Here is a 27,282-nt window from a genome sequence, read left to right as displayed (position 1 = left end):
CATAACAAAGTAACTAATGACATACCTTAACAAGTCCATGTGGAAGCAGTCAACTGCTCTGTATTGCAAAGTCTCACATCCAGCTCTGCTTTGAGCCCATTTCCAAAAACAAGACACAGAGACAAATTTAACCTTGTTCTGAATTCACTAGTGTGAGTTACATTGCTCAAAATTAGTAATGAGCTATATTTCCTATTTTGTTTATAACACATATTGACTATTCATTTACTTCTGATTTTTCACTATTTCACATTCAAAACTATATGGCTTTGATATCAAAAAGGAGCATTCATGTTTTATTGACATCAATATATAAAGCAGAGCCTTGTATATAAAATATACAGACATTCTAAATCATTAATGATAATGATAATGGAGTTAAAGCCTGCATGTTATCTGACTGTGTTCAGCTGCCAATTTTAAATTTTCCAACGATCTGGAAGGGAATAATTAGTGTACCTATTTCTTATCAGTGTGAAAGTTTTGATAAAAATACCCCACACCTACAGAGGAAAGGGTACAAAATAACTCACTTCTTTTCATGTCTCTTTTTCAAACAGGAAAAAGGATATATTGATGTGATGAGGCTATTTTCAAACCTTCAGCAATTACAGATGATTCATTCTGCACTTCCTGAAGTGTTCCTGATCAAGTTTTTCAAGCAGAAAAGTTGTCTAGGAAGTAGTGCTCTGGCAGCAATTACACATTTTCTGCTGATGCTGAAACAGTCAATATTTTAGAGGTAGTAAGTTGTGAAGTTTATGTGTTTCCCTTTGCTGCAGATATGACTCCAGTATTCATGTATAAACCAGCACTGTAGGAAGCTAGCCTGGGGGGAAATGTCTTATCCCCTTATTATATTGCTCCCATATTTGAAGTCTGAAGCCATCATGTATGAGAAACACTTGCAAGCTGAAAAGGGAAGTATTATTCCAACTCCACTATCACAGGAATACTGTCACATCAGAACAGACTAGTTTCATTCTGCTTTGGTAAACTGATCCACAGGCTTAAACCTTTGTTTGAAACCTCCAGGGCTGTAACAAAAGTTGTGCTGTGCTTATAGCAGAAAAGCCCTGTCAATGCATTTTTCCAGCAGGGCTATTACACAGCAGACTAAGGCCCTCCCTGGGAGAAACCCAACAGACTGACAATATTTGTCACTTCTTTAAAACAATTGTACCTTTTTCAAAAAGTAAACCTAAGATGTTTATACCTGTATTGGGTTTATGTGGCAAGGTTTTTAGTAGTAGGAGTTCTGTGAGAAACCCCAGAATTACTCCCACATTGTACAGAGTTGGAGGAAGAGATGTTTTTAGTTTTGTTGCTGTTTTTCACTATCCTACTCGATATTTAAGTAGCAACAAAATAAACTACCCTTCCCCACATGTTTTCCACACCACAGAATGTCAGCTTGGAACATGATTTCAGAAGGTCCATCCCCACTGGCAGAAGGCCCACAAAGTCTCTGGAGCTTCTTGCTCAGTTTACAGCCATGACACCCTGGTGATCCAGTTTTTGACCACCTTCCCTGTAAAGACACATTCATTTGATAAGCAGCAACCTCTGGAATGACAAGTAGCAAGCACCATGACTCTAGAAAGACATAGCTTAGTGGCAAACATGATGGTTGGCACCTGGACTCAGTGATCTTAGAAGTCTTTTGCAACCTTCATGACTCTGTGATTCCATGATTCTATGATTCTATGACATGCCAACCTGACAGCCCTCACAGAGCTGGGAAAAAGCAAAAATTAAACAGCCCCATAACAAAGAACCTTCTGTATAAGTGGGTGACATATTTGGTCAATGTCAACTGCAAATATTATCCACTTGCATTTTCATATAAGCCATGAAGAACCTACAGATGCCTCTTACATCTGCTTTGGGACACACAGGTTTGCCTGCAGCCATTGTCTGCTATCTCATGAACCAAGACTGATGAAAACATTTAGCAACGAGGTGAGTAATTCAGAAAACTTACACTTGGGATAGGTCCTTAACAGTTGTTACTAGATTCATGAAATATTATGCCTGAAGCAAGAATTGCATTATAAATCCCTTCAGCTCCAGACAGGTGATATTAATTTTTTCACACCAGTGTCACATTAATGGAGACAAACCACTTCCACATTCCACAGATCTGACATTGACAGCTGTACAGAAGTATATACGCAGCTGGGTCTCCTGTTCAGTAAATAAAAGGAAGATCAAAGCATGTACACTAATTGAGAGGAGCTTGCCAAAGGATATATTGTACTTGTTTTGTCTTTTGATCAGATGTGTGCACTATTAACTTATTAAAGTGGGGAACTTTAAAGCAGAAACAAACTTCCCAAAAACTTAATCTCTTCTTAATGTTGATGTATATGAAGTTTTTGGCACTAGTAAAGAGAAAAAATTACTATTTGACTACATGCTCAAAATAACAAACATTCACCACAAAATTCATAGACAAGTTCTAATGCATAAGTCCTGATTTTGAATTTTGATTCATAAGGGCATCCTACTTTTGCCCCAACCTTGTCCTCAGTATTCTATTTTAGAAAGGCTGTGAAGTGTTTATAGAGGAATACCCTGAGAAATACAGGGTATTTTCAGCCTAGACTTCAAGAACTTCTCTGTTTTGTGGGGTAATTGCTGTACATTCCTGCTACTTCACAGAAAGAAGGGTTATCTTCTGAATGCATTTTGACTACATATTCTGATTATTTTGTATGTAAAAAAAGTAATGGGGATGCCACTCACAAATAGAAATAAAAAATATATTAGAGATGTAGGAAATGTACCTGTATTAAATACACATATACAATTCCTACACTACATATACACTCTGTGCTACAGGGAGCCTTTGGCAGTCCAGAGAACTTTAAAACCTGTTTCAACAAATCCATGCATGCCTCTGCAGTTATCACATTCTTAAAAAAACAGCATTGCTGCAGTCTTGTATTATTTTTAGCACTTACAGCTATCCTCTGTAACAGGGAGCATGCTAAGAAAATATGGAAAGGTTTACATCAACACTAAAATAATTATTAAAATGAAAAAATATGACAATTATTTTTACCAATTTCCACCTTTTAGTTGTTATATTTGAGAATTTTAGCATGCAGCTGAAATTTCAGGTGTATTCTCAGCATATATTGTTTAGCAAGAAGATGAGCTCTTCAGTCAGACTAGTGCTTTCACACATATATTCCCATGCTTCATAAAAGCATCCCTAGCATTAGGTGGATTTTAAAGACACCAACTAGAGTCTGGAAGTCACAACAAACTAAATTTTGCATATTATAGCCATTTACAAGAGAGTCCTTCGTTATCCAGAGAGTAAATGCATCTGCTGATGCATATTCTTGAACAGACTTCTCTTCCTAAAATGTGTTTCATACAGCACAAGGCTTTCTGACTTACAAGGTAGGTATTAAATTTGTTACAGATGTCTATTTTCTGCCTGTTTTAGATGAAAAGTATTGACTTTTCCTTTATCCACATCATCCTGCTCTAAATGTCAGACACCTCTGAGGCGTAAAGAAGAAAGTTGCAGCTTTCTCAAATTCATTTAAATGTAGTCTTTAGAAAACACCCTTCAACAACCCAGCCAGGACCTGCCCTGCTACAGTTCTCATGTTCTCTCTCTCTGACAGAAAAGTCTCTCATTCCCCTTCTTGTGATTGAACACCAGATTTATTTTGTACTGTGAACTCATTTTACTGTCTTGGATTAAAACAGATAAGCAGCAAATACAGCAAAATTTAGTAACAATCTAATTCACACTCCTTACCCAACTGTTTCAGTTCCATTGATTGCTTCTTTTAAGGGAAAGCTTTCTACTCCTCAGACTTTTAATGAGGTTTTCACACACTTTTAGGGACTTCCTATTTTGATTACCATCCAAAGAATGTTTCCTTTTAAGATGCTACAAGTTTTTTCTGAAATAGTTGCCATTCAACCATGCGAGAGCAAAGTGCATGTTGCTTTCTCTGTTGGAGGGGAAAGACTGGATTAGTTTCTTTAGAAGTTTGTTTCTCTCCACACAGCTGGACTTGTCTTCCTTCAGTAAACTTAGGCATTAAAACAGTCTGTTCTTACATCTCCATTTTACACCCTGCAGTAGCTCTTTTCAAAATATAAACCACTATCCAGCCTGATGAAAAAGCCTTAATCTAAAAGCTTCTAGTGTAAGAACATCTAAATTCACCAGCAATTAGTCACAATGTTTTTGGAAGCATCTCCAAAATTTTCTAGAAAGAGATAAATGCTACCAACATACATTAGTTTCTCTGTAGCTGTTACTTGCATGTTTATCCAGGGTGTTTTAAAAAAAAAAAAGCTATACTTGTGTTTAAATTAATGTTAAAACTTTTTTATATTTTGGGGTTTTTTGTTTTGTTTTTTTTTCCTCCTTGGGACTATGTTCTGGACTACCCACTTACTATTCAGTTGTCTATGATGTTGATCTTTCCAGTTTCATAATTTTCACAAGCTGACCACTACAAATAATCTACAATAACTCATATTTATTTCATGACTGGAGAACAGCTGGCTAATCAAAACAAAAGATAAGCCCTCTACAGTATTAGTGAAAGGATATTTATAAATCAAGTCTTTATACAGAGTTGCCCATTATTATAATAGTCTAGTCTGCTCTTGGACCTAACAACGTCCACTTGGCATTATTCTGTACATTGTTTTCATATATGTTTTCAGTAACTTTTACCAAAACTAGTGCTCCCTGAAATTTTTCCAGAAAGGGGGGATTTCCATTATATACTGATTTCCAAAAACTATCAGGCTGCAATTTACCTTTCTAGTTTAAGCCTCTAACCATGAATACTGCTAAGCTAAGGATTTTTCTGAAAGTGTTTTTGTTTCCATTGCCTGGTAGTATTCTTCCTAGCAACTGGCACCTGCAGTGGCTCTCAGCTTTTTTTAAGCTTGTTTCCCTTAAGAGCTGCACCATAATCCAAGACTGAATTGTTCAAAATGGCCAAAATTGATTTTTCCTGACTCAAAGTAAGCCCTTTGCTTTATATACACACCTTTCTGCCTGACATTTACCCATACCTTTTCAGTCCATCTGACACACACAGCATGACACGTTGATTTTCTGGGATCTCATTTATGAGTTCTTTTAAATAAACACCCACTGCATGTTTCAAGTCCCCCTTATCATTCATGAGCACAACATCACCTGTCAAGGTATTGGCAATGATCTTGCATTTCTATAAAAGAGTGTTAAGTGATTGTAAGCAGGGTGAAATGGGCTATGAAAATGTTTTTATAACTAGCATGTAACTGTCTTTGGCATGCTTCAAAGGCAGGCAAACAATTTCATCACATCTACAACTGTATAATGAACCCTGGCAATTACTGGGAGGGAGAACTGTAAAAGCATTTACTGGAGTCAATGGCAGTCCTTAAAAAAGAAAATGCTTATTCTTTGGCCACATTTACTACATGAAGAATTTTAGAACAATTTTATAATCTGGCATTTTGTGGAGCTCACTGATTAAATTGTATGGTTTTGTTCATCTGTCATTCTGACCATGCGAGTGAAAGGAGATGCTACATATGTTAATGCTGTAATTCTCAAAATAACAGAGGAAAGTAAAGGTTTAATCAAATTTTTGGAATGGCCAACACAATAACCTCTGCTTTTGCTTAGAGGAAGGAATGGAATATTAAAATAAAAATAATATTAAAAAAAATCAAAACCACAAAAAACAAACCAACCAAAAAAGAGAATAGATGTCATAACCAGTTTGAATTTTTAGCACAATAGAACATACTTACTCCTTTTTGCAGCTAGTATGTAGACAGGCACTAAGGGTTGTGACAGCCAACATTTTATAAGACAAATACCCAACTTCTCACTCCAAGCCATGCTCTTCTTCTTGTCTTCCTACATACTCTACTGGCACACTCCCATCCTTTGAGATAAGTGGCCTTCTTCTGTGTCCTGTAATAAAGAAAAGTATTATACACATTTCTTTAAATTCTGACTCTGGTTTAGAGTAAGAGGAGAAACAACCATGGAAAAATTTGAAATTTAAATTCTATGAATATCCTGTTCATTTAATCATCCAAAAAGTACTTGCTCTCAGTTTCTCACCCTGAAACTCATAAAATATCTTGCCTCCTTTTCCTATAATACACAGTAGCCACTGAATAGCTGGAGATGAACACCAGTCTGCTATTCTTGCTTTGAGGAGGATGCACTATGATGCTCTAAAAACATTAATCTGTAAATAGCTGTGAAGATAGATGCCTGGGTCATGAATTGAAAAAGATTATCGTATTTTCTTAACAACATAAATTTTCAGTTCCTTTCTTTTTACAAAGTCTGTATATACTAAAAGGCTTATTCCTTGTGTAAGTCAAACATTTCATTTCAACACATTCAAGTTATTACACTTTTTCTCCCCGGTACATAGATGTCAATCCAAAAGCAGCTCAGATTCTTACAAAGCACACTGATATAAGCTCCACAGTAACTTAGACTGGGAAAAGAACTGCCAGCCCATTAAGATCTTCATAAAGTCCAAAATGTGTTGCCTGTCTTCTGCAAACAATCAAGTCATGAAGAAAATTCCTTTCTACTGAAATGCATCAAGGAATCCATCTACATGAGCTATCACTGCTCATAAAGCTTTCTTTCACAGGTAAGACTGCTTGCACCATAAAAAAAATGATGTAACTTTAAATGTGGTTATCAGACTCTTAAATTCCCTGTGTAACCTAAACAAACTACAACCAGAGATGTTTGAAGCAATTCTTTTTAAAATAAATGGCACTGAATTCTGCACATTCAGTTACAGCTGCACAGCTGCTCTTTTTGTCTGGCATGACTTTTGAGATCACTTTACTCAAAACTTTTTCACATCTGGACCTTGATAGCTAAGGTTATCATGAAATTTGGGGTATAAAAAGATTCCTCTTTTACTGTAGCTTTTGATCTGAGAATATTTTCTAAATGCAGCTGTAGTGCTGATTGCTATCTTTTTTTTAATTTTTTTTTCCTGTGTAGCTAATCTAGTGTCTCCTGCAGCTGTTTTGCTGCTGCTGCTATTTCTGCATTCATTGCAACCTGAAAGAAAGAGACAGGACAAAACAGAAAGTACATGTCACTAAAAGTATTATTTGCATCCTCTTTTTTTGGGATGAACATGTCAGACGGGGTGAGATTTAAATCTATGAAACCTCAACTACAGACAGACGCAATTTCAGATTGAATTTAATTCCTTTATTCTTTTAAAGATACTTATTGGTCCAATTGAAGAAATCCATGACAGAAAAATCCCCTTTCATTTATTTTTAATGAAAAGGTCAGTCAAAATTTCAAAAATTATCACTGTAGAAAATAACCTTGCAATGACTCATTATGTCTTGTCTTCAGAAGACAGTTGGGTCAGTATATGCCTCACACTGATAAAGCACAGAATATAGAACCATAGAATATAGACTATGCTGAGTTGGAAGGGACCCATTATGATCACCAAGTATGACTCCTTGCTTTACACAGGTCACCCCAAGAGTCACACCATCTTCTGAGAGCATTATCAAAATGCTTCCGGAACTCAGACAGGCTTGGTACTTTGACCACTTCCCAGCCTGTTGGAGTGCCCAACCACCCTCTGGGTGAAACACTTTTTCCTGATATCAGAGCTAAACCTCCCCTGACTTGGATTCAGGCCATTTCCTTGAGTCTTGTCACCGTTCACAACCTTGAAGAGACTAGTATCTGCCTCTCCACTTGGCCTCATGAGGACGTTGAAGACGGCAGTGAGGTCTTCCTCAGTCTTCCCTTCTCCAGGCTGAACAAACCAAATTACCTCAGCCATTCCTCATAAGGCTTTCCTTCCAGACCCTTCAGTATCCTCACACCCTCTTTTGGATGCTCCCTAATAGCTTTTTATCTTTGTAATATTGTGGCACCCAAACGGCACACAGCACTCGAGGTGAGGCTGCCCCAGTGCAGAGCAGAGCAGGGCAATCCCCTCCCTTGCCCAGCTGGCCGTGCTGTGCCTGATGCACCCCAGGACAGGGTTGGCCCTCCTGGCTGCCAGGGCACTGCTGGCTCATGTTCAACTTGTCATTGATCTGAACCTGCAGGTCCCTTTCTGCAGGGCTGCTCTCTGGCCTCTCATTCCCCAGTCTATGCACACAAGGCATAGACTCGTGTCTATGCACACATGGCTGCAACCATGCCGGGTGCAGAATCTGGCACTTTCCCTTGATTGGTCTCTCTAATCTCTTAAATCCTTCTGAATAGATCCCACATCTTGCCATAGCTCTTCCCTTCTTCACCAGCACCCATTGTAGGGCCACGCTTCACTTTCAGCCTCACCAAGCTTTCATGCCATGAGGAGACAGATCTGCCCTGGACAGAAGACCTCTCTCCATTTTTATGCTCTTCAGCAGGTTGTCTGCCATTATTAGCAACTAGGAAGACACCGTCTTCTGAGGGATTTTCATACCATTCCCTCATCAACTTCCCCCAGGAGATGTCATGCTAACATGTCATCTTCAGAGCCTTTCCTACTGTGTTGGGGTTTTGGCCACCAAATGCCCCTTGGCTTTTCTCACCCTTGCAGACAAGTTCCAAATCTTGGGTTTGTTTTTATTTCCTAGAAAAGTTGCCTCCTGAGGTCTTTGCCAACAGTATTTGCTTGTTTAAAAAGTGAATTATGTCAGTTTGAAGCTTCTAGACTTGTTGGTATTTAACACATCTATTTATTTACTTGCCTGAAGTTAGCAATTCACATAGAATCGTATTCCTTGTTTCCTCTCCTTTGCCCATCCTTGGCATATCTTTTGCACAAAACACAAGCTGCATAGTCAGCCTTGCAGAGGCTTCACTATTATGAATAACATTGAATGGTCCTGATCTTTTCTTTTTTTCTTCAAATTCTTATCAGGGCATGTCTTGACAAATATTACAGCAAATATCATGCTGTATATAACCTTTTATTTAGCAGTAGCTGCTAAGCTAGGAGTCCTGGGAATCTTATCCCCAGTCTGGAAATAAATGCTTAGAAACTGAAAAACTTAGCACAGGCATGAAAAAAAAAGTCTACTTTTTATCAAGTTCTGAAGTACCTTAAAAAATGAAAGTTTGAAATCAAGTACATCTAAAATGTGGTTACTTCAGCTTTTGTATATATTTGTCCACAAAATTTCAAATATTTCCCTTTCTGAGGTCTCATTTCTTTACAGCTTTTCAGCACTTTGAGAGAAGTCTGGTTTTGACAGAACTATTATTATTACACTTTTATTATATATCTAAAATAGATTTCAATTTTCTAGCAGTAAGATGTACAATATGGTTAGAGAGGGTTTTTAATATGTATTGATTAAAACATTTAGAGCTAGCAGAGAGGAATTTGGAGAAAACAAACACAGAGAATGTAGCAGCAGCACACAGGCTACATACGTGCAAACTCCATTGATTCTCCTGCAGGATTTTAGAAATTTTTCTTTCTACACTCTACTCTTAGTCACAGATGGTCCCTAGAATTCCAGAAAAAAACAGCATATTTTGGTTAATGAGCAAATAAATGTTAGCATATAGTCCTATATGACAAATACTATTAATAGCACTGACACATCAAAGGGGCAAATTTTTCTGGAAAAAAATATTACAAAGTATAAATTGCAACACTGCTGAAGGCAATCCTGCCTTGCCTCAGCATTTCTTAAGGATTTCAATAATCCACTGTTAGAGAGAAAAGCCTTAAAACAAGAAAGAAGCACTGATTAGTGAAGGTAGGCATATAAAATCTTCTCTGTCTGAACACATGTAAATGTACAAGCTATAATTAGCACTCAAACTTTGCAGAAACCCATTTGCAAGATTTTCAGATAGAAGAGAATAAATAAATTTAAAGGTTAAGTTTTCCTAATCTGCAGTGGGAAGGTTGCTTTAAACCAAAGTGCTGTGTGAAACCAAAGTGTAAAAATGTGAAAAGTCCCAGAAATATACAGTGAATGGATGGTGAAGATGACCACCATCCCCCATCACCTCTACAAGTACATCTTACCATGAAACTCACAGCTTTTTTTCCTTCTTTCTACTAGCAAATGCATTTCACAAAATGTACAGCTCTGTATTTCTGTGTAACTCTGAAATGCAGAATAATAATTTATGCTTTTTTTCCTCCAGACAGGGACTAGAAATGTGACAATTTTAAAAAGAGAACAGAAACTCACAAAATCACAAGACAGCACAATCACTGGTAGAAGAAAAAGCCTTTAGCTATAGCTCTACTCTCAATATATTTGTGGCAGAAGTAGCAATAGGTGACCACTCCCTAAAATTTAGTATTAGGTAGAGGCTGGTTTAACGGGACCTCTAGAGTTCTTCAGTCCAGGCTCCTCCTGATCAAAGCAAGGTTAACACTGAAATCAGACCAGGTTGTTTGCTGTTGTCTAGAAGCAATGTGCTTGCTTCCCTTTTCAGTTGTGGGAAGGCTTCGGTTTGGGATGGCTTCTAAAAACTTGAACTAAAACATTGTTAGGCATGGGAATCAAATCAATGCAAATTCACATGGAGTACAGTTTAAATGCTACTTGGCTATCTCTTATGTGACTGTTAAAACTTAATTTGATGTACCAATGCACACACAGACAGAAACCAATTACAACCAGACAAATCTATGTTTTGAGCTTATATTATCTCAGAAGTTAAGTTTCATTACAACTAATATATTTGTTTCTTTAGCACCTCTAGGTTTTCCTTCAATTAAATGCTTTTATGATAAGTAATTTATAATTTCTGTTACAAAGTGTTCACCCTTCATACTGTTTTAAGAGTTCATCAATCAGCTCAGCAACATTAATTAAAAAACAGTGTAAGAATTCATACTCTTCTATGACTTATGAGGAAGCATGATGTCATGATGTTTTTTTGAACTAATTAAACAGCTGTCACAAAGAGTCGCATCCCAGTGCTAAAATAACACTAAGAGTGTTTCCAGGTTTAGTTCAGCATAGGAAAACCACAGGTTTTATTCCAGGTCTTCTTGGTGAAGTGCAAGTCATGCAATTAAAAATCTATTGACACAGGGCATCTGTCCTACAAGCAGTAGGACACAGCTAAATGTGGTATGAATGGCAAGACTTTTCTGAAAAAAATTCACAGCTATGAAAAGCAAACATTCTACTGCTTTTGAAGTACTTGAAATTACTTTTTTTACCTGTCCCAGGTGCAATGAACCTTGTTTTATCAACCTTTAGCAAACATTGCATTGTTGGGGCCACTCAATCTCTACTGTAATTGCTATCACTACAAACATTATCTGCACTTCACAGGTAGGCTATGTGCAAAGACACGTTGCAATTTGCTTAATGAAGCAGCTAAACTGAGACTTGAAACCAGATGTCCAAAGTCAGAGATGTTGTCTTCTTTTCATACTGCTGTAGTAGGTTTTCTAGTACCATTGGCATCTGACATATCAACTATTTCACTAGGCCTGGTAATCAAGAGGTACTCCAGGAACAATTCGGTCCATTAATTTGTCACTTGCATGAGCTTTTTTGTCCATCTGTATGGCCTGCTCCATCTAACTTCACTGAGAAAAATTTCCCCACCTTTCCACTCCTTCCCCTGCTTTTGGATAGCAAAACAGCTTCTGCAGGTAATCTGAGAGCAGATGATGAATGCAGGGAAGGGAAACTTGTCTTACAAAGATCTATAGCAAATAAATCCACTCAGGTTTTTCCCCTTCTTTGACCAATCAGTTTAAAATTCATTAGCTTGAGCCATACCATTTCTGAGAGCAGTTTCAGCACAAACTAAAGAGCTATCCATCCTCAACCAAAAAGAGGGAGTCTGCTCAGTACTCAAAGTTACAGTGTTCACAGTGACCAAAACACAGGATTGTCTTACTATACCATCATCAAAAGGGGTGTTCATAGGGTCCAAACACCATCATATTGTCCTATTTGCCCTGTCCCTCTAAGTTTCAATTCCAGCCTCACAGGAACTTCACCAGCAAAAGGCATTTAGCATAAACTACATATATTCACAAAGTTCTCTGAAACCTTGAAGTCCAAACATTGCATTTCTTTCCATGGCATGCAAGGGTTTCAGACCTTAAAACAGCAGGTGGAATAAGTGGGGCACTATTTTTGACTTTACAATCATTGTTGAGCCTTCTCCAATATTTCTTCTACCAGATCATATTTAATTGAGACAAAGGTCTTCAATGCAGTTAGTTTTCCTGAGAGACATGTCACTTGTTAGCAGAAAGCTCCAGTGAAACAATGGTCTGCAAGCTCCTGTGAGGATACAATTCTCATCTTGTACTTTTAACTGCCAGTTAAAGCACCTACAGTGCTCCTGAAAAAAAGATGCAGTTGGATAGTTCAGCTGGGTCAGCTGTTCATTCAAACCCACATCAAGAGGAGACATATTCATCCCAAGGACTCACAAAGGTCACAGATGTCATGCTGACTCCCATCAGTCTCTCCATTTCATTCTTCTAACTGATGCAAAAGGGTGAATGAATCAGTCTGTGGTTCTTGTTTCCTGCTCTCTTTATCCAGTAAAGAGAGGGGATAGCTGCAGGGATTCCTGCTTTCTGGGTGTACATGAAAATGATCAAGTCATGAACTGCACGGAGAAATCAGCTCAGTATTGACTCCTCTTGGCTCCTGTTGGACTTGTTCCTGGAATACATAACAACCCAGTGTTAAAGGGAAGAAAATTGAATTGGAATGAAAGATGGAATAAGAAATTGTTTCAATGCCTTGGAAAGGCTGGGGAGAGAATGGCTCTCATCACATCCTGCTTGTCTTTACACAGATGTAGGTACCTCACTTCTCATGAAAAATACCCTGACAGCAGTATCTGAAGGGTTTTACAACAAGTTTGTCACAAAGCACAGCTACCCCTGTATCCCTTGCATCCAGTCAAAGATTCTAATTCTTGCACCTGATTTCCTTTCCCACTGAGGATGTTGTGAATCTGACATGCTGCCATACATTTGAAATATCATTATGGAGTTCATCTCCCGACCTGCTTCTCTCCCTCCTCCCCCTGACACTTTTTGAACTGATCTGTTGTCAAGTATCTTGTCTTATATTTGTCTTGACTTACCTTAGGGCAGGTAACATGTCTTTCTCCACAGTTCTAAAATATGTGTGATTTGATCCCACTCTATAAATGTTTTAGAATAACAATAGTACCAAAGGATGCTTGCACATCTCAGCTGTCAGAGAATCAAAGAAGAACATTTTCCACTCTAAATATTAACAGTTAGAGCCTTCTATTTGTATCATAATTGAAGACCATTATCATAATTGGTTAGCAAAGCCACCAAAGACACAGTCCTAAAATGGAAATGAATGAAGCAGCTATGGAAATGACAGCTTAATAAGAATAATGAAATTCAAACCCCTACTGCAAGTACAGTGTATAATCCATTACATGGAGATTAGATGAGATATAAATACCTGAAGGATATAAGATGATTGATCTGACATGTCGTCTGGTTTTGCAACCATAAAATGTCAAACAACAGGTATCTGAACACTGCAAATTGCCTAACTACAGCTTTTTCATGGAGGGTGAGAAGGGAATTTAGCAATTTGCACTTTCAGGCAAGGCCTTATTCCATTCTGGGTGCAGCATTTTAGTTGGGTTTTTTCATCCTCCTTTTAACACTGTAAGTACTGCCAGGGTCTGAATGAATTTTTTATTAATTCCCTGGATCTCAAACTCAGTGAATGAAGGTTCAATTCCCAGTCCACCCATAGTGTTAACCTCTTTATAATTCAGTTCTTTGCTCAGGAGATGTAGCAATTAATCTGAACTTTACCATTTACTGGTGGAGGAAACATTCGGTAATCTTCAAGATATGCCAAAATACTGTATCAATTCTGGGTACTGCCATATTCAGACCGCTACAAAACCTCAAAGACATAGAAAAACTGCGCATCAAGAATGTATTGAAGAGTATGGGAGCTGTGCTACTCCCAAGATAGTCAGCTAAAAAAGTCAGGGTTTTAATAAACTTTTAGTATCTCTAGAAATTCCCTGTTTCTCACTGATTTTTAAGTGAAAACAATGACAAGCCTTCTAAATCCCTCCCTGTTGAGCTAGGGAGGAATCTTCATCCACATGTGAGTCATTCCAGTGGAAATAACCTATCCTGATGTTTGTATCATTCCTATTTTTGCTGTGGTTCAGAACCTCAAACACGTATCAGTTTTATGGAGGTAGTTTATCAGGAGGTAGCTCAATACAAAGATAGGACAGGCATCTGAGAATTCTAAGGGTGTCAAAAATCATATTATCTTCCTTTACAAAGCCTCCCATTCCTCACTCATGCACTAGAAAACATGCAACAGAGCAATGTTTAGACACTCGTCAGGTATTTCTGACTTCACCCAAATCTCTCAGAAGCTCCAACAGCAGGTGGCTGTAAGAGCATTTTGCAGCACACCGTATTTCAATTACAGATACTTAATGCTCATATTTGAAGGACACACTGTGATCAGTGTAGCAAAGTTAAATGGACAACAAGGATGATGCTCCTCCTATCCATTTTCTCTGGACAGCTTTTAGCCTGGACAACTCATGCCAGTACTTTCTGTAACACACACACCAACACTGCACGTTAAGTGCAGGCAGCAATTAGCAAAACTTGGGAAAAAAGTCTCAACCTTAGCACAGGTTCAAATACATTTTCAGTTTAGCCATGCTATATTCTATCTCACGAGATTTCGGCAAATTTCTTGTCTTGTCTGGGTGCTGAAACCCTTTTGCTCCCAGCCCCGGGAAATCATCGACTAGCTGCAGTCCACACGGGGTGGGAGGGGTACGGCAAGGACAAAGGTAAAAGACGGAGGAGGCTCTTTTCTCCAGGGACACTGAGCCAGCTGGCTCTGGAATGACTCCCGGGAAAAGAGGCCCAGGAGGCAGGTGCGGGAATTTTTATACTGAGGGAGGGGGCGGGGAGAGTAGGATTACAGCCAATGGGGTGAAACCGAGGGGGAGGAGCGAGGGGGAAGGAACCAACACACCACAGACCCGGGGGGGAAGGAACAGGGAGAGACCATTTCAGTGCGAGATGAGATGGCATCTGGGTTTTGTAACACATCAGTCAAGAGCTCCTGGTTAGAAGGATCTATGTCATGAACACAGCAAAAGACTGGAGGACAGCTAGGATAATTCACTGAACTTGGATAGCCATGTACAAGCAATAGCCTTCAGATACATACAGATTGGGAGTACGTAACTAAATGTAATTTCATAATCTGCAATAATCATTAATGGTAAAACCTGAAATCCCCAGTCTTACTTCCTTATTCAGTAGCAACTAAACCCTGTGATGTCCAAGACTGTCTCCTCTACTCATAAGTATTTTACTAGCAGATTTATAGCCATAAATCAATCAGAAATCAATTAAGTATTTGGAAGGTAAACTTGCACCAAGTTACACAGGGTGCTTTAAAAACATTTGCAGAAGAGAAAATTACTACTTTATTTTCTTGAAGTCTTTCTAACTTTACTCCAAACTCTGGCTATCGTGCAATACCCCTCTACAATGACTGGAGAAGTGCTTAACATTACAAGAAGGAACAGCCTACTAAAGTGTGGTTTCATGCCGTTCATTTCAGGCTGTCCCCACTTAAGCCATGTGCACTTTATACAGATTTCATTAATGTCAGAGCCATTACATTTGTGCAGCAGCTAATGGGGAATATTAAGTGTACTGGAATAAATAAGGCTAAGTAGAAGAGGCCTTAATATTTGGCTTTCAGTAGGCTCTCTTGTCAAGCTGTCACATTTTGCATGTTATTGTCTATACATATTCTAGAGAACAAGCTGCAGGAAGGCTGGAATAGGAAAATACCAGGACACCCCTACAGTGTAGCTACAGGTAACTCCTAGCTAGCTGTGTCAGCAGTAACAAATGGTCATTTTCAATCTTTCAGTTTGGTAAGTGTAACTCTTAAATAACTTGAAGGCAACTAACCTGAAAATTGCCACAGTTTGTAAACCCTTTTTGTGCTCAAGAGATTAAGGAAAGATTGGAAAATTTGGTTTTCTATCCTTGGTTTTATCAATGGGTTATGCTGTGTGATCCCTTAATGGGTTTTTTTTGCCACAATTACCCACACCACCACATCCTTTCTTCTTCCTTCTCTAGTTAGATTACTGCTACACAGGTCAGATGCTACACCCTCTGCATACTTGAAAGCTTCCTGATGTAGTATGGATCCTTTCTGGATAGGCAGTCAGGTATCAGAAGGCATGAAATAAGAATATTCCTCCGATTCTCAGAGTTTTTTAGGCATAATCTGATTGAGAACCATGTACCAGGTGCAGTCTCAATAGAGCTACTTGCCAGCTCCATTCCTGGCTGCTCCAAAATTTGCTTTGCTGCTATATTACCTTCCTACCTAATTATGATAATCTCAAGGAAGTGAGGCATTGGGAGGAATGAAGATTTCAGAAAATATAATTGCCTTCAGGATAAAAAGATTCCCTTGTGAATTGAACTTTGTCTGCCTGGTTTAAATGTCATAGCATTTTATTCTCATCCCTCTCACCCTGGCTCTCAGCTTTCAAGTACTGCAAACTGTTTGAATGAGCAGCACATGCTAACACACAATGATGTTGGGTCAGGTTTTATGTCTTTCACTCATTCACATGAATGTTTCTACCATTGCTCTGTACGATACTTCTAAAGTATCAGATTAAAACAGTGAGCCAGCTCACTGAACACACCCCAACTACCTGCCAGAAAAGACCAGAGAAGCTGGCATGTCCCCTTAGAATTCCAGTCTTTTGCTTCTGAGTTTAACTGAGAATGAAAATAATTAAAACCCAACTGTTTTGTTTTGTTGGTTTTTTTTTTTTGTTGTTTTTTTGTCATCCAGCATTCTTAGTGCAGATAACCAGACCAGTGATGTAGCTGCTTGGAGTATTTACAGACTTATCCTTGTATTTCTACTATTAAGCAAATATAGTTCATAACCAGCTATTCTCTGGGCCATTGAGGTCCATTTTTCTTGGAAATTGTTGTGTGCATCAATTCAATGTTACCGTGAGCCTGGTACCAGCCTCTCAGTCCCCTGTGCCAAACACTTCTGCAAAACTTTACATGCTGGACTGTGCCACTTTTCAATAATGTGTCCATGACAGAGGGAATTGATACTGCTTTTAAATGTTTTGACAACATATTAAGAGATGCTTTGTAATATCTTTCTCCAAGCAACCCCAACAACAAAATTTTTCTTCAGTGTCAGCTGTTTAGTACTAGTGTTACCCACCCTATTTTTAATTTTCTTTAGCTCATCCATAACAGACTTCTCAATTCCTACTCCAGTTTTATTTAATCTCATCTGAATGTGGAAAGAAAATCAGAAACTTATACAGACATGCACCTGTAGTTTTAATAATGGGACTAATATTTTCCTTCTTCTTGTGGAAATGAATTGATCAATGTCCCTCAGCTGAACCTGATCTTTAAGCATGAGTATAATTCAATGTTTCCTTTGTTTCTGGTCACATATATATCTTAAGGATATTCCAGTTAAAAATGTTATTCCAATATATTCCTATAGATGTTGTTTCATTAGTAAATTCTTTCCACTTTTCTCATAATAATTTCCTAATTTGCTAATTATCTACATCCAACATATTGATTCTTCATCAATTCAAATTCAGTTGCCATCATAAAACAAATAAACAAAAAACCAAACAAGCAAAAAACACAAACAAACAAAAAAAAAACACTCCAAAACCATAATCTAGAATAGAACAGCAAGAGATGTTTGATCCTATTTCCCACTTCCCACATGAATTTAATTATGTTCTCGGATAATATTTTTACTAATAGCCTATATCTATTGCATTTTTTGTTTGCTTTTTGGGAAGGGGGGAGGTTCTGGTGTTCAACTTGAAACACAGACTACAAGTCTCCAGTACTATTATTATTATTATTATTATTATTATTATTATTTAATTAATTAATTAATTAATTAATTAATTAATTAATTAATTATTATTATTATTACAGTGTTATTACTACAGTCTTCCAACTGAAACATTTCATGCTCTTGAGTTCTGGTTTTAACTCAGAGTACCATTTTCAACTTTCATTTCCTCATCCTTACTAATCTTTGTCTGTACCCTTAAGATCAACAACTCCATCACTATTATTACTGAAAACCTGCAGCAAAGTATTCTGTCTGTTTTGAGGAGTATCTAAATTACTATCTCAGTCTCATCCTCATTGAAGAATGATTTAAGTTTTCTTTTTCTCATTTTCTCTTAATGTTTTAAGAACCAGTGCTGCCCCGTGCAAGACCTAACTCAGCTTGACTTTTACCATTTCCCTCTTCTCCTACACTTACCAGATTGTTTTGCTGATTTGTGCTTTATTCCATGTATTTTTCAATACGTTTTCACTGATTTGATTGAACACACTTCAAATGCATATTTATCTATTTTCCCTTTATTTCTTCTCATCCTAAACTGTTCTGTGTTCTTTGACAAATAATATCCAAAATTCAGCACTAAAGTACACCAGAGAATAGTTGCACTATGTAATAGCTGATGATCATTTTAGGTGACAATCAGGTCTAAGCCCTCTTTTCCATGCCTGACAAAAAGAACCACTACTGTTTACACTACAAAGGCAGATTTTCTATTCATCTACAAAGATCCCTATTTTGTGTAGAGGAAGATGTTGCCTAAGACTAGCAGATTATTTTTTGCATTTTTGAAGTTAATGTAGCTCAGTGTTTCCTGTGCAGATCTCAAAGATCTCCTCAATGTAATTCTTACCATTCAGGCAGACTTTCTATCTTCCATCTTCTTTGCACATTCAGCTATCTGTCACTCTCTTTTATACTAGTGTTTATCATTTTCTAAAGGCACTTCTGGGATGCAGCAATGCAGTCAAGTTTATATACCTATAAACCAGTCCCAGATAGTCTGAGTTCTGGACTTTTTGTGCATTTTAAAACGTTTCTTAACCTTTGTTCCTCCTTAAAGTTGCTAAGCAGTAAGAAAATTCAAGACCAGGCTCTGTCATCTTTTTAATTATGTACATGAAGAATTTTGTGGATGAGTTACACCTGGTAATATCTTAGGACTGTTGGAGGGCTAATTCCATTTTTTACACTCAGGCTGGTCAGTACAACCTTTACAGATACTACTTTTACTTCTCACAAATTTCTTTTTCAAAGTGGGTATTAATAGGCATTTTAACCTGTAAGAGAGAGTCCAGATAATGAAGATATGTGGTTAATTATGATGAAAGCCCGGCCATTGTGCTTAGGGTAATGCAGTGGGATTTGCTGGTTACTCTGCCTTAAGGAACACTTTAGATCCCATTTAATTTTTAATATTACTTTCAAATCCCCTTCAAAGTTGTTTCTAATAATCTGAAAACTTTTAATTGCAACTGCATGCTTTACCTCTTGGCATTAGACCATAGATACACATCTCCAAGTGCTAACCCTCTGAACAGGGTTAGAAACTTACACCAGGCTGACTTCATTCATTAGTGTAAGCTTGTGAACAACAAGAAGTATATCTTTGGTGATAGCAGCTGAGAACAATAATTTCTATTAAATATAAAACCAATATTCATGTACCGAGACTTAACAACCCCAAGTTTCTGCCCACCTTTGGAACCATCAAATGCAATTCAGAGGTAATTCCTATTGAGAAATATATTTAGGGCAGGTAGCTCTATTTTGCATTTTGGTGAAGTCTTCAGTCTCACTGTAGCTCCTTGAAACACACTTCTACAGATTCATGAGCATTTCTAAAGCTCAGTCAGAGAGTGTAGATAATGTATGCATCTTTTTATGTATACACCCTCTTAACAACAGGCTCTGTCACACCCTGCAAAAAAAAAAAAAACAAAAAAAAACCAATTTTTCAGGGACAGGTAATTTTGCACTTCAAAATCATCCACAAAAGTCTTTGAGACAACTGATGCAGAAGCCAGTGCCTGGGGGGCAGGAAACACCCTGCTTCAATGAATTTTCTTTATAAAATAGATGGAGTGGAGGTGCTCATGGCAAGGGCATAAGCTTGATGAATCAGGGAGAACCCTGCCTTTCTGCTGTCAGGCAGCATCCTGAGACCAGCAAGAGTAAAGGGCCTTGCACTTATTTTGTTGTTTGTTAAACAATTTCTCTGTTTGTTTGGCAGCTAAAACTGCCACTGTCCTGCCACTGCAACTGACACCATCCTGACTTCTCCCAGCTAATGTCTCTGATTCTCAGTGCAGCCATGTATATGCCATGACTGCTTCACTGACTTGTGAAGTTATTAATTAAAGAATCATAGACACATTGAGTGGTTAGGGCTGGAAGGGACCTTGAAGATAATTTAGTTCCAACCCCTTCAATCTGCCAGTTGTTTTTTTGGAAGCAGGTGTTTTAAGTGACAAAAAGTGAAGAAAGCAGCCCCTGTGAGCTCTATACCAAGTAAAATATGCCTGACCATCAAAATGGCCTGGAGCCTGGAAGAGCGCCTGAATCTAATCCTGGAAGACATCATCCACTTGGCAGGTTCAATAGCTAAACCCCTTGCTACTGTGGTCACTTGAGAGGGCAAAATTACCATTATTTAAAACCTTGTATTTGCTTGTAAGATTACAAAAACACCATCCCTTTGTCCTGTAGGATCCTGTTTTACCACATAAATAAAGAAAATTCATTATCCCCTTTATTAAAAGACATGGTGCTGAGCTACAACATTAAATTTTAAAAAAAAAGTATTAAAAAGGGAAAAAAACCAGTTCTTCCAACTGCTAATACTGAACAGCAGCTTCAGAGGAACAAACAATCAAGTAAGATACATGGAAACACCTTGGTTTGTAAGTATGCATGCAAGGAAAAAAGTATTTGGAAAACCAAGAATAAACCCAAGTACTCTATTTTGCAGGAAAATCTTCTGAGCCTCCCAGATTCTCTTGTGCTTATGTTTTGAGGGGTGCATGTACAAGGCTTCTATCTACCACCCATGTGTTGAAATGTAACAGGAAATAAAATGAAAAAATCTCATGGGTAATTGAAATAGGTGATTGGAAGGGAAAATCAGAACCAGAGATGTGCCAGGGAACAAAAAAGAAAAGAAAAATAAAAGAGAATGATATTTAAAATGCCAGCCTCCTGTGAGCCAGTCTGCTTCCTATCACTTATTTTGCAGCTCTGGGTTCCCACAGTGGACTGCTGCTGCCATCTACTGCCACCAGCACTGCCAGAGGCTGAGCTCCCCTCCTGTAACCTAGTCAAGGGAATCGGGGCCAGGGAGAATGGCAGAGCATGAAAGATTTTGAGTCAATAAAAGAAAAACAGTTTCCAAGGAGAGAAAGCATCACAGCCAAGATTAAAAACTCAAGCACAGATTTGTTCATTAATGATATAATGCAAAAAAATGTCAGTGTTTTTAGGAGGGAAACATAAATGAAAAACCTTTTTGCTTTCAAAAGGGAAGGGAAGGCCACATCTGGATCCACACTTCTGTCATGTAGTGACCTAAACCTATAGTCAAGGTCTTAAAGGTTATTAGTTTGAGTGACATGGCTGACAGTCTATGTTCAGCTTCATTAGATGATGAAATGACTTGCACAGCAGGAAAGCTAAGGAAGAACAAACAGCCTGGGGGTAAGTCCAAGTCTCCTAATTCAGTCACCTGTGTTACTCCTGTTCTAGGAACAAAGGGCTTCTGATGCTGGTAATGAAATCCTGTATCTGACCTTAGCTTAAAATTCACATCAACAAAGACTCAGAGAACAGACAAGCCCCCAATTATTGCAGGTATTTTCTAAATGAAATCTAGAAGGAAACCATATTCCACTGTGTACTGAAAGACAGACTATGGAAAGAACTAAAAAACAGTTTGGCAGGGGACCTATAGCATGTCTGTTACTATCCAGCAAGAGATATACTTGATGTCATAACCTCTAAATTTCACATAGTCCATTGGAGGTGGCAGCAAAGATCAGACCCAGACCTCCCTGATCTCAGATCATATTTCTTCTCTGTTGGTGTTATATAGCAGTCTTCATTAGCAATACCTATCTACACGGTGTTGGAGAGATCTGAGAAGTGAAATAAATTAGCCTTTCCCCTTCTCTGTGCAGCTCTTGTGAGACTGTTCTCAGTGTTTAAGTCAACTGAGTCTAGCAGTGTCTGACTTGAATTTATTATATTACCTGAAATACACAGTGGAATAATTTTAAGTTGATTTAGCTAAGCACAGTGATAAAGTCATGTTTTTAGTCCTTATATAATTTGTCTTCAATTGATACACTACACGATGTGGGCTCTTTCTATATGGATTAAAATACAAGCCAGTCTGTACAGCTAGCATGCATTTCTGATACTAGGACTTCATAAGAATGCAATATCTAAGGGTGTCATTATCTCTATCATATACAAAGAGGTACTAAATCTAATTTATAATAACAAGGGTGCTGTGCCCTAGCAGTATGATTGAAGCCAAACCACTGTCCACACTGATATAACATTGAAGTATTCCCAGGAATACACTTTCTCTTCCCTCATCTCCCCTAGGAGCTGATCTACCAAAACATGCCTGACAAGAAAGGCCTTTGTAGACCCACCTTCCTCTACAATTCAACAGCCAGATCCTCCATAGAGCAACTCTGTAATGAAATAGGAAGTGAAATTCTACAGAAGCTTGGGAGGTAAGAAAGAAGACAAAAAATCACACTGGAAAGCCCTGGGGTTTGTAGTGGTATTTTTCTTACAAATTCTCCTTCAGGACAGAAGTTTTTCCTTCTAAATCAGTTGGCTGAATATTTCACTCTTCATATGGAAACTGATGTGAGTAGATAGCCTTCCTTAAGACACTGTCAAAGGCTGATCAAAGATTAACAATTAATTTGACTGAATATCTGAGGCCCAGCATAGTTCTCTGATAGCTTTTTTTTTTTTTTTTTCCTATCTAGAGTCTTTGTCTCTTGCTCAGGCTTAGCTTTTCTTTAGATTCTGGATTCAGTGTGTCTCTCCCTCATTTCAAAGTGGTCAGAAATCCAAAGCTTCTGGAGGACTAAAGGTCATTACAACTGTTCTACTCAGTGTTTTGCAGCGTTTCAAGAAGATGTATGGGAAAACTTTGTTTTCCAACAATTCATGTCAAAAAGGAGATTTTGAGTTAGGTGTAAAGCCTAACTCAAAAAAGAGCTCCTAACCCAGTGCTCCATAGATATTTGTTCCCATTACAGACCCCATAGAAGTGAGGAGAGAGGGCTGACTGGCACTGCAGTCTCCTGGGAATTTATCTCTTGGCAACACTACTGAACCACAGAGAGAATGAAACCAGATCTAATCCCTGCCTGCAGGATGCAGGATAAATCCAGAAAAAGAGTGATACTGTCCCACAAGCTGTGCAAGGTAAATTGTTAAGATGGGCAAAGAATTATCATCCCCATGTACAGGTAAGAAAGGAAGACAGCTTGGGCCTCTTTCTTTCCTTAATGACACTACTACTGTGCAACAAAGACTACGCAAGTGCAATTCCAGACAACTAATACAGATGCTCAACAATGAACTAAAATATTATATGGCAATGAGACAATAACCAAAGATGAATTATCTAGCTAACTAAACTTGCCAATAGAATTAGGCAGCTACTTTAAATTGTCTCAAAATCATAATGATGAGTATTCACTGTTTATATCTGTAAAACATTTGTTACAGAGATCCTTTTGGAAATTTCACTAAATGTTCTCCATCACCATGGAAGTATCTACATAGTATTCATTTTCTGCACGTTTTGAGTTTTTGTCTTGGCTTGCACCTGAGAGCTGAGGTCATGAGCTCACCACTGCACAAGAACAAAAAAAACCAACAAAACAACAACAAAAAAAACATAAATTTTTTTTTTTCTCCTTTTAGAATCTGGCACATACAAATGCCAGAAAAAACACTGTGATTTGTGTTACATGATGTACATTGCTGCCCCATGCACATCCACCAGACCATCACAGCTTTCCTGAAAAATGAAACAAATCAAGGGCCATCCAGCACTAAACCTTAAGACCAAATCAGCAGAGAGGAGGTCTTGCAGGTGTTTTTGGAACCATGAATTACAGGAAATTAAGGAAATCAAAACACCTTGATTTTCCTCTTCACGCCATGGTGAAAAAATATGGACTATAATCAAAACACTCAAGGCATCAACAGAGTTATATTTTTCAGAAAGTATTTTTTTCTGCTATTTTATTTATCAGTTTGTTTTATCACTGCATTCACATAAAACTGGATGCATTTATTAAAGAATGTGTGAAAAAAAAGTTGACTAATGGGGATACCACAGATCTACTTCTGCTTCTCCCATCATATCCAGTTTTAACTTCTTCAGAGTCATTTCTAATATGATTTGGTTTCAGGAATAATGAATTTATGAATTCATAAATTCAACAAAGGTCACGCTCATATGAGTTACTAGTGGTTTGATTTTAAGGTGCACTTTGCTGCCATATTCCAACCACCTACAATGTTTCACAATTATGCCTTTCTTAAAAATAGGGGCGTATTCCCAACATATTAATCTTTACTTAATAATATTATTTCTGTTGCTCTTCTACTGTATGATGGGCTCTTCATCCTATCTCATGCTACTGCTGTATTCAATGAAGCTCCTGTTATGTTTCTCTCCAGATATGAATGCAATTCATTGATAACTACATTGATCCTTTTCCCACATTCTATAAATCAACATTGCTGCCTTTCAGACAGTCAATAAAGACTTCCAAAATTTGAATGCTGAAAATGAAAGGTGCACAGCATATTCAAAGAAATGACAAAAACAGACATAAAAATAAAATAGTCCACTTCCACCTCATAAAATTTGCAGCTTCCTCAGAGCTGCAGATGTCCACTAGCCCTGTGTGATGACTTTACCTATTTTCTTCTCAGCACCTCTCTGAACTTCATTTTGTTCTAGGTCACATTTATGAAGTTTATGGCCCCATGCAGCAGATATTGGGAGGTTGTCTTATTTGAGCAATACTTCAGACAATAAATATGATGCTGATGAGAGCATACTACCTTAACATACTTGTCCAATTTAACTTGCATTTGATGCAACCATTCTCAAATGGGACAGTTCATGACAGCTCAGGATCAAATCCAGACTCATAAACAAAACCTCTCTCATAAACAAAACAGCCTCTGTAGTGAAAGTAAGTTCTGAATAAACCTCAGTTTCTCCTTTTTGCAGGCAGCTATCTCTGAAACTCTCAAAAAAGTTGATGATACGCTTTGGGATTTATCTTGAAACCATCCATGCTTTAAATGTAGTATTTAAGTGTGTGTGCTACACTGACACATACTTACAGAAGAAACTCTAATTTCTATCCAAGTGTTGTGTTATAGCTTGTGACTGTCGGGCACAAAACGATTCACACAGAAACAGCTCGAGGTGTGGTGAAAGAAAAAGAAGTATTTATTTGATCTTTCAGTATTTATAGGTTTTTGACAATGACCAGGGAATGGACAGTCAGGTTACCACCTTCCCAACTGCACTGGCCATGAGAGACATCCATCAAAAGGCATATCTTTAATGGAATGTGTAAACACCTATGTTTATAGTTACTTTCCTGGGAAAATGGCTAGAAATTATGAAAACAATATTGAATGGCCTGGTTCTCAGGGCAACAATAGCTTTGTAGTGATATTCACTAAGATGAGTGGCTGAAGAAAAATTCTAAAACCAGTTTTATCACAAAACTTTTCAAAATATTTTCTTTTTCCCTGGAGCATGCTCTCCCTCAGATTGTTCTGCTGGCTATGGGGAAAAAAAGCCACCTTGTGCATGAAGTACTTTAAGTCAGCTTGCAGCATGGTAACTTCTAGCATAGAAAATGTCTGCTGAATATACTATTCATAATCATTAATCTCAGCCTGAGTCTGTGCACCAAAAAATGGGAAGAGAGAAAAGGAAGATGGTCTGGTAGTACCAAATCCCTGACCTTTTCTCATTTTCTTAGATAAAAGAAGCAGTCTGAGTGGTAAAGACCAACTCAACCTCATTGGCTTCAGCAGTCATCGTGTGGTGGGGATGAGCCTGGTGTCACAAAGAACATTCAAGATAGACACCTTTCTGAGTGCATTGATCACTATTATTTTAGGGTGGCATCATACAGTGCTAACTCAACTATTTTCATTTAATTTTACATTATTTTCCTTCCATGTTACTATATATAATATAAATCTCATATTTTTAATATTTTTCCCCTTCCATGATACAACTTCAAATAAGACAACTGTAACTGTATTTAGGTGTAAAAAGTCAGCTACACATAAGGAAAACATCAATATTTACCACAATGAAGGATATGGCTTTACAGTAAGATCTCTACAGGGCACAGAAACATATCTAAGAGGTACAGAAGAGAAACCTCACCTAAATAGCCTATTTACAGAATGCAAACAGGATGGATTTCCTAAGCTTCCTGGCAGAGAAACATGACAGTTATCAAAACCTTAACCAGCTACTTAAAAGTTCTGTTTTTGCCTCTGACTGTCACCACCTGCTCCAAAGTTGCAAACACAAGATACTTGCATCAAGCCTAAAGGTTCCTTGTGGAAGACTGAAATGTAAAATAGACGCAGTCTCTGAGAAGGCTTGCAGAGCATGTCACAATAGGACAGTAACAGGACATGCAGTACTGAGTACTTTTACTCATTGCCCTGCGCCTCAGACTTCATTTCAAACTGTGGTTGTTTAGTTTAGACCTTGAGGAAAATTTTTGAGGAATCTCTCACATAAAAATAAAGCAGTGAAACTGGTAATCCTCATGAAAATTTCTTATTATTTTATTCCTAAAATGAATATTCTAGTCTCATATATTGAGAAACTATTGCCTTTAGTGATAACCTGCCACGGTTATTTTCAGGATGTAATCACTGGTATGAAAAAAAAAAATAAATAAAAATCTCTGCTTTTAATTTCTCAGTATATTTCCCTACAAAATTTAGATCAATTTTTGGATAGAAACATTAGGAAAATTTATGTTTAGGACAAGAAATATGTGCATCAGAACACAAAAGAGGAATGCTTTTGCTGGCTATGTGTTTTTCCCAGAGACACTGCTCAACAGTATTGAATTCTATGCAAGACAGATACAGATCCCCATAGCAGCTCTTCACCAGTTCATCCCTTATTTCATACTCAACCAATTTTAATCTCTTTCAACTGCTGCAAATGGTAAGATAGACGTTATTTCCTGAAGTTATATTTAGGTGGGTCTCATCTTGGTTCTTTCCAGTGAA

This window comes from Parus major, chromosome 5 (assembly GCF_001522545.3).
Source record: "Parus major isolate Abel chromosome 5, Parus_major1.1, whole genome shotgun sequence".
NCBI lineage: Eukaryota > Metazoa > Chordata > Aves > Passeriformes > Paridae > Parus > Parus major.
The sequence above is the reverse complement of the archived record's forward strand: the minus strand, read 5'-3'. Positions refer to the sequence as shown.